The sequence below is a fragment of the Nuphar pumila genome, chromosome 2 (assembly GCF_984573655.1).
Source record: "Nuphar pumila chromosome 2, dmNupPumi1.hap1.1, whole genome shotgun sequence".
NCBI classification, from domain to species: Eukaryota; Viridiplantae; Streptophyta; class Magnoliopsida; order Nymphaeales; family Nymphaeaceae; genus Nuphar; species Nuphar pumila.
Window position 1 is genome coordinate 106881508 of NC_143250.1, and position 15964 is coordinate 106897471.

Here is a 15964-nt window from a genome sequence, read left to right on the forward strand (position 1 = left end):
GTGACTATTTATATGAAGCAATTTTTGACGTTGTCCGTAATAAGTTGTGCAACTTTTTTCGGGATAAGGGAACTTCGTCTGCAGGTGCCTGTCAGGTATGAAAGTCTCATGTCATTTGTTTCATGTCGTTAGATTTCAAGCTAGTATATGCTTGACTTCATCACATATGAGCATGATTTCATCACTATGAAAGTTTTTGACTGCCTTATAACACATATATGCATGATTTCATCACTATTAAATTTTTTTTACTACATTAGAACACATATAAGCATGATTTCATCACTATGAAAGTTTTTTCACTACCTTAGAATACATATATGCATGATTCAATCACTATTAGAGATTTTTGACAACCTTAGAACACATATTTGCATGATTGAATCATTATGAATTTTTTTCTGTCAGCCTTAGAACACATCTGAATTCTATTAATATCCTTCACTTTATTGCTAGTTAGATAATGTGTAATTCACTTATGTTACTTTTATTGTCTTAACTTAGGTGCATTGCATATAATTTATTTCATTATATTTTGTTTATCAATACTAACCTTTCTTTTCTCTTGTAGGATGCTGGAGATAATCAACGTACAAGAGTTGAAGGAGCAGATCAAGACAATGAAAAAGATAACACACAAAATCTTGACGATGATTAGATTTATGTGTTGAATTTGTTGTACCTTCTTGTTGTTTCAAAAGAAACTCTTTGTAAATGTTCACTTATAAATAATTAGAACTTGGCGAGGATTATAGTGGATCGATAAATTGTTTTAGTTACTTTGTATATATATTTTTTATGTGTACCTTGTTTTTTATACACAGGATATATAAATTGTATCACGAGAAATCTTTTTTCGATTTTTATATTTTAAACAAATTTTTTTATTTTTTGCGATGGATTAGCGATGGATTTTATCCATCGCTAATTAGTATCGGCCTCTAATTTAGCAATGGATCAAGGACAAATATTTAACCATCGCAAAACTGAATCGACTGATGTTGTGCGACGAATTTTAATCCGTCGCAATTTTGCCGCTATAATAGCGACAAAATTAGTGATGGATTCATATTTGTCGCAAACCCAAATCTCTGTAGATTAATGACGGCCTTGCGACGAATCATAGCATTCGCTAATTCGTCACAATTTAGTGATGGAAGTAGCGATAAATATGTTCTGTCACTAATTAGCGATTAGAAATTTGTAATGAAAGTCAGTCGTTGCTAAGCTCTACAATGATGGATTGGCGACGAATTGGTGACAGATTATTGACGGATTGCGGCCGTCTCTAATCGACGGATTTCTTATAGTGCATAGCCTCCTGTCAGTTTCCTTTCTCTATCATAATTTGTTTTATTTTTATTCAGTTTTTTCTTTATTTTTCACATGGTATTAGAGTGATATATGATCCAAATTTACTAACTTGAGGGTTGCAGCTTATTCAATCAAGAAGTTTGTACCACAATCTTCAAGTTATGCATTTTCTAGCAACTTTGGGTTCAAATTGTAGTTTGTTCGGCATTTTGTTATTGCATGATCATCAATGGAGCATTCACGCCTTCAATCATTTAAATCAATTTTATCATCTATTTTCAAGTTTCGAGTTAAGAGTTTTCTTTGTTCACCCTCTATCTTGAAGGGGCGTGTTAGAATCTATGATGATATAGAAGCTTTTATCTAATTTTGAAAGAGATTTTCAGTTGTAGTTTGTCTAAGATTTGATGGATTAGATGAAATCATTCCAACATTATCTTATTTTGATTAGTTTTCATATAAGTTGTAAATAAAGTTTCTTGATTTGAATCTTAAATTAAACCTGAATAAATATGTGAAAATTGAGGGAAGCATGAACTTTTTCTCATAAATGTAGGCCTTTAACCACTTAAATGTTATGTTATTTTTCTTTCTCTGTCCTAAATTGCTTTATTTTTATTCAGTTCATTCTTCAATTTTTACATTATATATATATATATATATATATATATATATATATATATATATATATATATATATATATATATATATATATATAGATGATGGTTTTATGCCATGATACTGTATGGTGATACCACTACAAGAAAAATGCTAGTTAGTGACGGAACTTTGCGACAGATTTTTTTCATCGCAAAGTTGTGACAGATTAGCTAGAGAGACCAGCCGTCGCTAAATTGCAAAATTTTTATGAAATTAGTGACAAAAATATTTTCGTCGCCCATGTCATTGCTAAGTCGCGACGGATTAACGACATAAATTTTTGTTGCAAACTAGTCGCCCTTAGCGACGGATGTAGCGACGAAGTTTTTCCCATCGCTATTTAACAATGGAGTGGGTGACAAAAATATTTCGTCGCTAAATGCCGATGCTACTTAGTAACAAAATATTTCTGTCGCTAAATGTCGATGTAAAACGCCCTAGGGCACGAAATCATTTTTTTACTCTCACCCACCTCTCTCTCTCTCTCTCTCTCTCTCTCTCTCTCTCTCTCTCTCTCTCTCTCTCTCGGTTTCCGTTCACTCTCCGGCAACCGACACCTCCCTCTCTCCGGCTATCGGTGACCGCCCCCCTCCCGCTCTCCGTCGACCGCCCCCATCCCTCTCTCCGACTATCGGCGACCGCCCCCTTCTCGCTCTCCATCGACCGCCCCATCCCTCTCTTCGATTACCTTGGATTTGGGCCCCTCTTTCGATTTTCGTCGACCGTCACCACCGTCGTCGCGACCCCTGAGGTAAAACCGTCTTTGTTTGTGTTTTTTTATTTTTGCTCGGAGAATCCGCCCCAGGCGCAGAGACCTAGCTGCACTGGCTCGGAGAGACCCTCTGGGCATACGCAGGAGCAGTGGCGTAGCTAGGATTCATGTGAGGGGGGGGGGCAAAAAGGCTTGTAGAAAAAAAAACTGGTTTGATAGTCGGTGGTTCGGGGGCAGTGTCCCCGAATTTTTTTTGAGATAAAAAAAAATGGCTACAATTATTAATAAAAATCTATTTCATATGGACAAATCTAACTATTTGCTGCAGTCAGGGTTGGGATAGGACTGGGCTGGGCTATAAAAATGGATAAAAATCTATTTCATATGGAATCAGGGTTGTGCTAGGACTGGTCTTTTAAAAATGAAAAAAAAAATAACTGTTTCGGGAGGCAAGACTGGGCTACAGCCCAGTCCTGCCCCCCCCCCCCCCCCCCAGCTCCGCCTATGCGCAGGAGGGTGATGACCATGGGATTTGAACTCCATCCCATTACCCCAAACCCCTTAGGTTTGCCTATATCACAAAGTTAACTGAAGATCAAATGGGCCCCTAGAGCAAAATTTCACCACCTTCATCAAACGAGTAAGCTTCTGATTCTAGTTCTGAAAGGTTCAGACTACTCGGTTCGTTTAATTAGAGAAATCAAGAGTTCTAGTAGAAAAAAAAGCATGATTTGTATATATATTCGCCTCCCTATTAATTTTTTCGCCACCTCTTCCCTGTATTGTTTTGTATATATATTCTTTGCAGGTACGTTGCTGAGCGAATTGCGCGATGCTTATTGCTAAACATCGCATGCTGTAAAATTTTTAATGCAAAAAGAAAAAAGAAAAAAAAATGAAAGGCAAAAGAAATTCAAATCGGGTAAATACCCGTGGTGAGTAAGTGATGCAAGCGCATCACATGTTATTTAATTTTTTGGATGCAAAACTTTTTTATTCACACACTCAGTTGTTGATATCTAGGACTGTTTTGATAGAGTTTGGAGATCACGCTGAGCATGATTTTAATGTATGTGAATAGAAGCGTTCTTATTTTTGGAGTACGGATTCCATGCTAGGCATGGCAGTAGTTAGCGGGATATTGGAGTGTGTTTGCTGCAGGTACATGTTTGACTTTTTTTATATGAATGATTTGGATGTATTGCAATGTTTGATGTGATTGTATCCATGCTTGCATGTAGTTACTTTCAATTTGATTATGACTTCCATTTAAAATTATATAATGAAAGCATGCTTAATTGGTTAGCATTTTGATGATTCTCTTTTAATTGGTTAGGATACTACTCGTAACATTGTACGACAAAATGATTGCAAACCGTGAATGGATGTACCGTAGGATAGTTGACAATAAGGTATCGCATGAATATATGGATGGTGTTGAAAGTTTTATTGAATTTGCAACGGCAAGTGTCAGTACAGTAGATCCCACAAGTCAGATTAGGTGTCCCTGCAAGATTTGTAAGAACAATAGATTTGTAGAACCTCATGGCATTAGACATCACCTATACATGAAGGGTTTTGTGAGTGATTATCGAAAGTGGACCTTTCATGGTGAAGAATTTATGAACAATTTTGACGCACGGGTGGATGTGGTACACGGTAATCCATATATGAATTTGATATTTGATGCCGCATAAATAGAACTGGGTTCTGCTATGGGTTCTAGTGATGTCACAATTGGGGTAGAGGAAGAAGTACCAAACGATGCAGCTAGTAGATTTTATGATTTACTTAGAGATGTTGATGAGCTACTTTAGAATAGTTGCGAGAGTCACACTATCTTGTCTGCAGTTCTTCAATACTTAATTTGAAGTCCGAGTATAATTTGAGTCAATTATGTTTTGACTGTTTGTGTATGATACTGAAGAGTATGTTGCCCAAAGATGAGAAATTGCCACATAATTTCTATCGTGCGAAGGTTATAGTCAACGCTCTAGGTATGGGGTATCAAAAGAAAAATGCTTGTCCAAATCACTGCATGTTGTATTTCAAGGATCCGGAAAACAACATATTGTGCCCCTTCATGTGGGCATCCTCGGTTCAAGCCAAAGACAAGAGGCAATGGTAGCACGTGATCAAAAGAAGTTTCATACAAATCGCTCCGCTACTTTCCTATCACTCCTAGATTGCAACGATTGTATATGTCTTCAAGGATAGCTAAACACATGTGATGACATGCAAATAAAGTTCGACATGATGAAGACAAGATCATGCATCCTGTTGACGCAGAAGCTTGGAAGCACTTTGATCGTACTCATCAGAACTTCGCAATGGAAGTGAGAAATGTTAGACTCGGTCTATGTACAGATGAATTTAATCCATTTGGGGGTAGATCAACTTCATACTCATGTTGGCCAGTATTTGTAATTTCATACAACCGTTCACCAAGTTTGTGTATGAAGCGTCAGAATCTTTTCTTGTCTCTATTGATCCCTTGTCTTACCTCACCTGACCAAAATCTTGATGTATATTTAAGGTCATTAATTGATGAACTAAAAGTACTGTGGGATGACAGTGTTATCACATACGATGCCCACAAAAAATAAAATTTTAATATGAAGGTCATTGTTCTATGGACAATCAGTGACTTTTCTACATATGGTATGCTATCTGGTTGGAGCACACAATGAAGGTTGGCATGTCCGTACTGCATGAAGGACACAAAATCATTTTGATTGATGCATGTAAGGAAGTCGTGCTGGTTTGAGTGTCATCGTCGATTTCTATCCAGCGATCATCCGTTTTGAAGACAAAAGAATGTGTTTTGAGCAGGCACAACTAAAATGGAAGGTCCACCGACAACATTGTCTGGCATAGAGATTTTAAGAAGATTATGATACTTTTCAGATGTATTAACAGATGCCCGTAGTCCGACGCCCTTCCTTGGATTTGGAAAGGATCACAATTGGACAAAGAAATCTATATTTTGAGAACTATCATATTGGCTGACCTTATTGATACGACATAATTTGAATGTGATGCATGTGGAGAAAAATATGTTTGATAATGTGTTCAATACAGTAATGAATGTTAAAGGGAAAATGAAGGATAATCCGAAGGCCCGTATGGATTTAAAAGTAATATGTAAAAGACCAGAATTAGAACTCAAAGTGTATAATGACAAAGTACTGAAACCAAAGGCAAGATACGTGTTTCGACCTGATCAAATAAAGCAGGTATGTCAATGGTTGAGACAGTTGAGATTTCCAGATGGATATGTCTCTAACATTGCTCGGGCTGTGAAGATCGACGATGGACAGTTATATGGGTTGAAGAGCCATGATTGTCATATCTTTATGTAACGATTGATACCCCTAATATTCCATGATATGTCAGACAAACTTATATGGGAGGTATTATCTGAGTTGAGTAGATTTTTTAGAACATTGTACACATCGGAAGTCATAGTATCTGAGGTAAAGAATCTCGAGGATTTTGTCGTCACTACTATTTGTCAGCTAGAGAACATATTTTTGCCAGTATTTTTCGATGTTATGAAACATTTGATCATACATTTGCCATATGAATTAAGGGTTGGTGGTCCTGTGCAATATCGGTGGATGAACCCATTTGAAAGGTATATTTTTTCTTATACTATTCTCTTCAATGACAGATATTTCAAATTTGAGATGTATATTTTTTACAGATGCATGTTTGACCTCAAAAAAAAAAGTTCAGAATAAAGCAAGAGTAGAAGGCTCTACTTGTGAGGCGTACACTTTAGAAGAGATTTCAAATTTCTCATCTATGTGCTTTGAACCTCACATTCCAACACGTTACACATGTCCACATCGTAAGGATGATGGAGAATAATTTACTGTAGCTGACAAACTATCGATATTTCAACCACTTGGGCATGCATTTGGTAGTTGTCGATCAAGACTCTTGGTAGATCGAGAGCAAGATGCAGCACAAATCTATATTCTTTTTAATTGCTCAGTGATCGACCCATACATTGAGTAAGTACATGTAGACACAACACAAATCTAAATTTTTTTATGTTCTTGACATGCATACATGGTTCGATAATATAAGTATTTGTTAAGTGCAGACAATTTGATCTAGAGTTGCGAAGAGAAGTTTCACATCTCACTGATGCAGAAGTGCAAAAAGAACGTGAAACTAAGTTTGTGTAGTAGTTGAAAGAGTTGGTAAGGATGATGACATTAATTGTCTACGTGTAAACAACACTAAGTTACTTAATTGGTCGTGATCACAATCATTGTTTATGTTTATAGGTTTGTCGTGGTGATGTTAAAGATCAAGGAATATGTGATTTACAAAACGGCCCGACCAAAGTTGTGTAATGTTACAACGGGTACATCATAAATGGTTACCGATTCCATACAAAAGACTACGGTATAAACAAATCAACGATGAATAGTGGCGTGTTTGTCAAAGGTAGTAGCTACGATGAAAATGAACATGATTACTACGGTGTTATAAAAGAAATAATGGAGTTGACTTACTTAAGCATAAATAATAGGGTAACTTTATTCAAGTGTCATTGGTTTGATCCAACTGTAACAAGAGTTGACAAAGCCTCAGGCATTGTGGAGGTGAATCATAAATCAAGGTTTGGAACATATGAACCATTCATATTTGCCTCGCAAGCTCAACAAATTTACTATACTTCATATTCGAGTACAAAGAAGTCAGATAGAAATGAATGATGGGCAGTTTGCTAGGTGAAGTCCAAACTATACCCTGAGTATGATCAGTTACAGAAAGGCAAGGTAACTGAGGAGAGTGAGTACTATCAATCAGATGATATTTATAACTTCTCTTATGGTCATAATGTCGCGCATGATATGCATGTCATATCTCCATTGGTCGATGGAATATTCATGGAAGAATGTGATCCAAATGATATACCAAGTAGATGGGCAAACAATGAAGAAGAAGAAGAAGAAGAGGAGGAAGAAGAAGAATATGAAAGTTGAACAAGTGATGAGGAAGAATTCTCGAGCTAGTGAGCAAAATCTTGTAATACAAACCTCTATTGAATGTATTGTAACGTGTTTGAATGATTTGAATGTATTTCAATACTTGATGTGAATGATTTCAAATTATTTGAATGTATTGAAATATATTGCAATGATGCGAATGATTAGAAGGTATTCCAATGTTTAAATATATTGCATTACATTTTTTATTTTTTGATTATGTATCATTGATACGTATATAGTTATGATTTGAATGTATTGTAACGTGTTTGAATGATTTGAATGTATTGCAATACTTGATGTAAATGATTTCAAATTATTTGAATGCATTGCATGACATTTTTTATTTATTAGAATATGGTTCGTGGAGGTTACAATGGTCGTTCATCCAGTGGCAGTCAGTCTCAGCCTTCATCTTCACGGGCAGTTCTAGTAGGTATATCTTTTAACTAATTATATACTTGATTAGTTTAAATGCGTATTCTGAGAATTTCTAATACATTTTTCTACAGATGATGTTTCGCCTATACATGACCCACCTACATCAGTTGTTTATACAAGTCATGAGCCTACGCAGGATGTAGGGTCTTCTCAGTCTGACACAAGAAGTCTCATTCAAATAGTGTATATCGATAATCGACCGTAAGTATTTCATTTTCACTTATTACTTATCTTATAAATATTATATATTGATAGTTAATGTGTACTAATTCATGTGCAGCACGCGCTTCGAGCCACAAGAAGTAATACAAGATATTAGGAATTTACTACTTCAACATCTACCAAGACTAGTCGCTGAATGGAAAGAGTACCCGAAGGAGGTGTTGGACAGATTGTGGTCCTCATTCACGGTATACAATCGTTTCTTATAGTTAATGTGTTTCATATTTACTTTTTTGTTATAGTCATGTCTACTAACTTTCTGAAAATATTTGTAGGCTTCGAATCGCTTCGCGACTGCGATGGAGGAACATGATGCAAGAAAGGTATGGCAGAAGGTGGCTGCCAATCGATTTGCAGACATGCTGCACAATATGAAGACTCCAACAAGAAAAACATCTAGCTAGATAAATGATCCACTGCAATGGAAGGGCCATAGACCTCCTACTATCAGGTCAGATGTTTGGGATGCAATGTGCAACAAGTAGGCAGGGCATGAATTTTGAAACCGCTCAGTGAAGGCCGCACAAAACTGAGCGAAAATGCCTGATGCCTATCTACACACAGATGGATCTAGGAGTTTTGGGAGCCACCTGAAGAAAATGGTAACTCATCAATATATATATTGTCAATTTTATAAGTATTGTTGCAAACCTGTTAAATATTTTTTTTATGCAGGAAGTAGAAAAAGGAGGCATTATGCCATACAAGGACGTGTTTGTTGAAACACATAAACGTAAGACCACGAGAAAGTTCGTATCAGAGAAGGCGAGAACGACAACGATATGTATTTTTTGTATTAATAATCATTGTAATATACAAGTTATCATAAACATTATAATTCTTAATTATTATGTCATACTGTAATCATTACTTTGTAGGAGTCATATGAGCAACAGATGGTAGAGCAATATGGCGATGACTCTACTCAGCATCCACCTTTTGATCTTACAACATGGGTGACTGCAACAGGTGAACTGAAAAAGGGTCGTGTGTTCGGGTTTGGAAGTAATATGAATACCTCACCAGTCGTTGCTTCCTCCAGTCATGGCTCACAAAGTTCTCCCGTTAGCATCAGTTCCAAGCATCCGACTGACCCGCCAAATTCTTGGGATGGTGTACACCAGCTCGTTAAGGACACAATGCGTGACTACTTACATGAAGCAATTTCCGACATTGTCTGTAATGAGTTGAGCAGTTTTTTTCAGAACAGAAGAACTTCGTCTGCAGGTGAATCTCAGGTATGAAAGTTTCATGTTATATATTATATGTCCTTAAATTTCATGTCACTTTGATTGCCTTAACTTAGGTGTATTGCATATAATTTATTTTAGTATATTTTGTTTATTAATACTAACCTTTCCTTTCTTGTGTAGGTTGCTGGTGCTAATCAGCGTAGTGGAGCTGAAGGCGCAGATCGAGACAATGAAAAAGAGGATGCACAGAATCTTGACGATGATTAGATTCATGTGTTGCATTTGGTGTACCTTCTTTTTGTTTAAAAAAATTAAATGTTCAATTGTAAATAATTATAACTTGCGAATTTTGTAGTGGATCGATTAATTGTTTTAGTTTCCTTTTATATGTGTTTTGACAGAAATACAAATTGTATTACGAGAATTTTTTCCTCGATATTTATGTTTTAAACATTTTTTTCCCTTTTTTGCGACGGATTAGCGATGGAAATATCCGTCGCTATTTGGTACCAGAGTGTAATTTAGCGACGAATTAAGGACGAATTTTATTCCTTCGATATTTACCAGCTGGTCATTGTTTTTGCGATGGATCTTAATTTGTCGTTGGGTTCATCGCTATATTAGCGACGACATTAGTGACATATATTAATCTGTCGTAAAACCAAAATCTTCGTATAGTAACGGTGGCTTTACGACGGAACTTGTCGTTTGTTAATTCATCGCAAATTAGCGATGAAACGGGCAACAAATAGTGTCTGTCGCTAATTAGTGACTATAATTTTGCGATGGAACCTATTCATCGTTACTTCACCGCTAATTCGTTGCTAAACACGTTAGTGACGGATTATCGATGGATTAGCGACGAAATAGGGTCGTCGCTAATTCACTGATTTCTTGTAGTGTACACACTCTTGTTTGTATAGATCTAACCACAGACGTGTTTAGCACAATTTACTATGTAAGAAGGTTTTATCATGTCTAATCCATCATAAAATCTCATTTGGAAACAATAAAAATCAAATGCTCACAATTCAAGAAAATAAGGATGATTTAGAAATGATATTACATCATATTTCAGCCAACTTTAACACATGGAAATAGTAAGTTAGACATGCTAAACTTGATCCAAAGGTTAGATTTTGCCTTTTAAGCTTAGATCTATGTAAATCAAGTGTGCACCACCATAGAAGCACACACACACACACACACACACACACACACACACACACACACACACATATATATATATATATATATATATATATATATATATATAGAGAGAGAGAGAGAGAGAGAGAGATTGGTTCCTGATGTCTTCTTTTAAATCGTTGTAATTTTGAAAAGAGTTTTAAATGTAAAACATGTGAAAACCAGACATCAAATAATAAAAACCGGTTCTCACTAGTGGATGAGACCGGGTCGAACTCAGGGAACGGGAATATTTCGTATTCAAACACGCAAATCTAAACTAATCTTTATTGCCAAATTATTTGAAATGTAAAATGTTCAGAAAAGTAAAAACAACTATCTATTACAACAAATGAATACCCTTCGCAGAGAGCGTAAAGTGCAATATTTACAAACCCAGAATTAAATTCTAATTTTAAACTGAAAAGTAAAAATCTTTTATCTTCTTGTGCTTCATATCACATATGCTTGAGCTCCACTCCTCTGCACAAATCAAAAGAACACGAGCAGTATACCATAAAAGAAATAAACTATACTAGAAAAAATTATAAAATCTAAATGACACTTCTAATTAAAATTGATTACTCACTACTAAGTGACATGAAACAAAATGCTAACTATTACAAAGATGATAGTCAAATCTACTACTAACTAATTGATTAATCTAATTACTAACTATTACTAAACTAACAATTAACTATTGGTATGTTAACTACACAACTACAAGCTAATGAATTAATATTCATTAAAATGAAGCATCAACAATCAATTCTCAGTAAAACTCAAATTTACTCCAGCTAACACTTAATGAACACATGCCATGAAGCTCATTGAAAATCAACATTGAAATTCAGTAAAAATCAGTAGTTAACAATCAGTAAAGATATAACAATCTACAATTAGTGAATCAACCACCAATACCCGACTTCTGTTGTAGAGCAATTCAGAAGGCAATTTCAAGGCAACTATGAGGTACCGATCAACTTTAATACTTATTGATTACTTGAAGTTAACCTTGATCAAGAAAGATAAAAAAAACTTAGTTAACTCAGTCCATTCACCTGAAGTCAACATTCCAACATTAACACTCTTACCTGAAAATCAATGACTAGTGAACTTCACGATGGCTAAAAAAAATATTTTGAAAATGCTGTTCATGATGAAAGACTCTGGCTTAAGCAAGAAATTCCAGACACTGATAGATATCAAGGCAATTCAATCAGCTGGAATTACTCTCTTTCTTTGATTGATACAGAAAATCAATCCATCCGATGGCTTTGGACACAATACTCGCCGGATTTTCAATTAATCCAGATCATCACCAGGAAACCGTAATTAGCAGTTGATCTAGTCATTCTCACATTCAATCGATTGAAATTCCATTAATCTGCAATTAAAATAGACATTAACTCATTTTTGCTAATCCGTGAATTGATTCAGGCATCCGGTCAATCAAATTCAAGCACTCGGTAAATCAAACTCCAGCATGCTGTGCTAACGCAGGGGATTCCGGCAGAGATTCAGCCGATTGCCCGGCAGATCTCTGTTGATCACCGGAATTTTCTTTTCAGATATATTTTTTTCTGTTTTTTCAATTTTTCTCTTTTTATTTTGGTTTTAAAGTTATAACAGCAACAAGAAAAAGATCTGAAGAAGATGATGAAGAAGAAGAAGAAGAAATCTGTAAACTCACCGTGAACCTTAGAAGGGTTAGGAAAGAGTTGGCCCCCTCCTGTACACCATCTTCGGCTTGAAGGCACCTCCACCTGAAACGAGAAAGAGAATTAGGGAGAAGGAGAAGGAGAAGAAGAAGAGAAGAATGAGGTGGAGGGGAGGGGTTAGGAAAGAGGGAAATGCGTACAGAAGAAGACAGGGGAAAATTTCCCCTCCGTTGGGTTTTTAACAGCAAGCAAACCGGTTTGAACCGGTTTGTTGCTGTTTGTTTTTCAATTTTAAAAAAACTCCAAACCGGTTCAACCAGTTTGCAACAGAATTTTTTTTAATTTTCAAAATCACAAACCGGTTTGTAACAATGTCTTCAAAACACTCAAACCGTGTAAACCAGTTTGTTTTATTATTTTAAAAAAAATCTAAAAACTGTTTTAAAGAATTTTATTTGCTAAAAACCTCAAAACTCAACTAAACTAAAGACTCTTTCTTAAAAATATTTACACTAAACCTCATTTCAACTTATTTTATAATTTTTTTTTTTAAACTAACTAACTATATTCTCAACTCTAATTTTTATTTTATTTTTTAGGAACTCACAATGACAAACATTAAAATATTCATTAAATTGCAAAATAACACAAATTTTCAAGCATTTTCTCTTTTTAATTCATTTTAGCTCATTCACTAAAAAAACCAGCATAAAATTAGGTTTTAAATCAATTTTTTATGAAATCATGCATATTTTTGATATGAAATAACCCTAAAATATATGCATGATCAGTTCCTCCAATGGGAGGAGGGTGTGAATTGTCACAAATTTTCACTTTTTTTATATTGTTTTTGAAATATGACTTTACAGATATGATCTAACTTTTAAATCATCTGAGTATGATATTTGAGCATGTTGGTTTTCACAAGGATTCAAAAATCAATGACTTAGAATTTATATAAAATTTAAAACTTATAAGATCATATTTTTTCATCAGAAGAGTATGATCCAACAGTAGATTTCTAGCAAATGGATCTTGCTGAACACATATATGCCAATATATATATATATATATATATATATATATATATATATATATATATATATATATATATATATATATATATATATAATTTTGGGTAATTGATCTTTGTTAGGCTTAATTTTAGTTCAAACTCATATATTCTATTAAGCCTATAACTAAGCGCAAGCTCAAACTCAACTTATTTAATAAATAAACAAGCTGGAGGTGGGGATTCAAGCGGATGCTGAGCTACTCAGCTCCTTGTGCACCCCTTAGCAGAATAGCAACGGAATCATTTCAATATTACCTGAGCTACAGTCTTTCCTCTGGCTTGAGCTATATCTTTGAGAACTTGGCTGTCTAAAACCGCGTTTGAACCCCAAAAGTTTCCCCTTCCTCCCAAGGGAGACCAAGCACACACATGGATCCCCTTGCTTGCACAGAACTCTCTCAACTTTTCTTGTTGCCACATTGGATGCATTTCCACCTGTTTGGAGGTTTTAAAGAAAAAGAAAAAAAAAACATAATTAATAAGCCATGAAGTTTTTCAGTACACAGTGTATTATTGTTCTCGCTGAAGTTACTAACACCCTTGGTGATGAGAAATAACGTAGGCCAAACCTATGATATTTAAAAAACTTAATTAGTGCACGGGGACTGCCACTGTTTCTATTTGGTGAAGTGAACAACTAATTGTTGTTATGTATCAACAAGTTTATGTACCTGATTCACAGCAGGAGGTATCTTGGCAGTAAGAAGCAAATCTGTGAGCTTCTTGCATGAGAAATTACTAACACTGATAGATTTGGTGAGGCCACTTATATCCATCGGAATCGTGTCTTCACCGCTAAATACGTATCGTGTTTCTCCTCTCAATCTCACTGGGAAATGCACCAAATAAAGATCCAGATATTGCAACTGCAAAATCCTGAAATCATGTTAAAGAAGCAACAATTAGAGATATTTCACTTACTAGCACAAAGTGCTATGGTACAACATTTACCATTATAATCCAGTACAGTTGATAAGATCACTCCATGTATGAAAAGATGAATGACTGGACGGGGTTTAATTGTTTTTTTTCATCTAAAATAAGGGACGTAATTAAGGTATTCATTCATGTTGTACCTCTAGTGTACGTCAATGCAACAAATGGCGGATTATTTGGCCAACTTGGCTTCTCTCGTCCTGGTGGGCCGTTTGGATGACTCGCAACAATGCCATCTTCCGGCATATTCTGATGGTTTTCAATAAAATAGTGAACCTTATCTTGGCAGACGTGTCCGCCATTCTGCGCATCAACCTTCCTGAGCTTCAGCGCAATCAGCCTCTATCGCTACCTCCTGAACCAGGGTGGCGCAGTTTTCGGCTCTCCACGCTTGCGCAGTTTTCACCAACGAGGCAAGGAAGGTTGGCTTTCCACGCCTTAATCCTTCCTTCAACTGCAACGATGACATTAGTTTTGTCATCGGGGAACCAAAAATAAGCGGAACAAGGCATGGTCATGCCTCATCTGCAATCATCAAAGACTGCAAATGCAACCAAACAATTGCTCTAGCTTGGCTAAGGAATTCCACTCCCAGTATCACATCGAAGTCGTCAAGCGTGCAAGCAGTGAAGTTGCACACTCCTCTCCACATACCAACTTTCGTTGGCACAACCAATGCCTCACCGCTCATAGTCGATGGGCTGACATTGATGGCTTTCACTTGGCATGGGTTTGAGGTAAGCCACAACCCTAACCTTTCCACCATATGGGTCGACACAAAGTTGTGCGTTGCCCCTATGTCAATCAGGGCATAGCCAGGCACATCGTTTAGACGAACCACTGTGTAAAGCAATCTCGAGCTCAGAGGTACTTTCTTCACCGCCTACCACAGAGTATTCACCAACCACAGGGGGTTCATGCACGTCTAGGAATCTGAAGTAGATGTTAAGAGCTCCTCCATCGGCTCTTGAATCACAACCACATTCATCTCCTTGCGTTGCAGGCACTCCCAAGCATAGTGAGGCCCCTTGCAAATGAAGCATCCTGAGAAGTTAGAGGACTTCGAAGAATTTTCTCTCGAATCCTCCTTTTTACCGTCGTCCTTGCCCTTAGACTGTTTCTCATATTTCTGTAGCCAACTCTTCGAAGATTCAATGCTAATGTGCACCCAAAAATCTAAGAGACAATCGGCCACTGCCAAGGCTGAAGGTAGGTCCTTCACTTCTTGTCGTCTAAGCTCTGTTTGGGCCCACGACTGAAGCCCACTCATGAAATAAAAGAGCTTATCCTTTTCAGCCATCGTCTTTATGTCAAGCATCAGAGAACTGAATGCTTTGACATACTTCCGTAGAGACCTTATATGTTTCAAACGACACAGGATTTCTCTAGCCAACCAAGCAATGTTGGAAAGCATGAACCAATGCTTGAGTTTCTGCTTCATGTTATCCCAAGCAATGATAGGCAACTTCCCAATATTGTTATCTTTCTTGAACTTGGTCCTCCACTAAAGCTTCGCGTCGCTGTGCAGATACATGCTTGCGATAGTGACCTTATCT

The 15964-nt window shown here is 36.3% G+C and overlaps 1 pseudogene; it reads right to left on the minus strand.

Annotated features, from left to right (window-relative positions):
- Positions 1-14710, minus strand: part of LOC149846595 ((1S)-1,7-diacetoxy-luvungin A aldo-keto reductase-like) — a 32002-nt pseudogene extending 17292 nt beyond the window's left edge.
- Positions 14711-15964: the final 1254 nt, after the last annotated feature.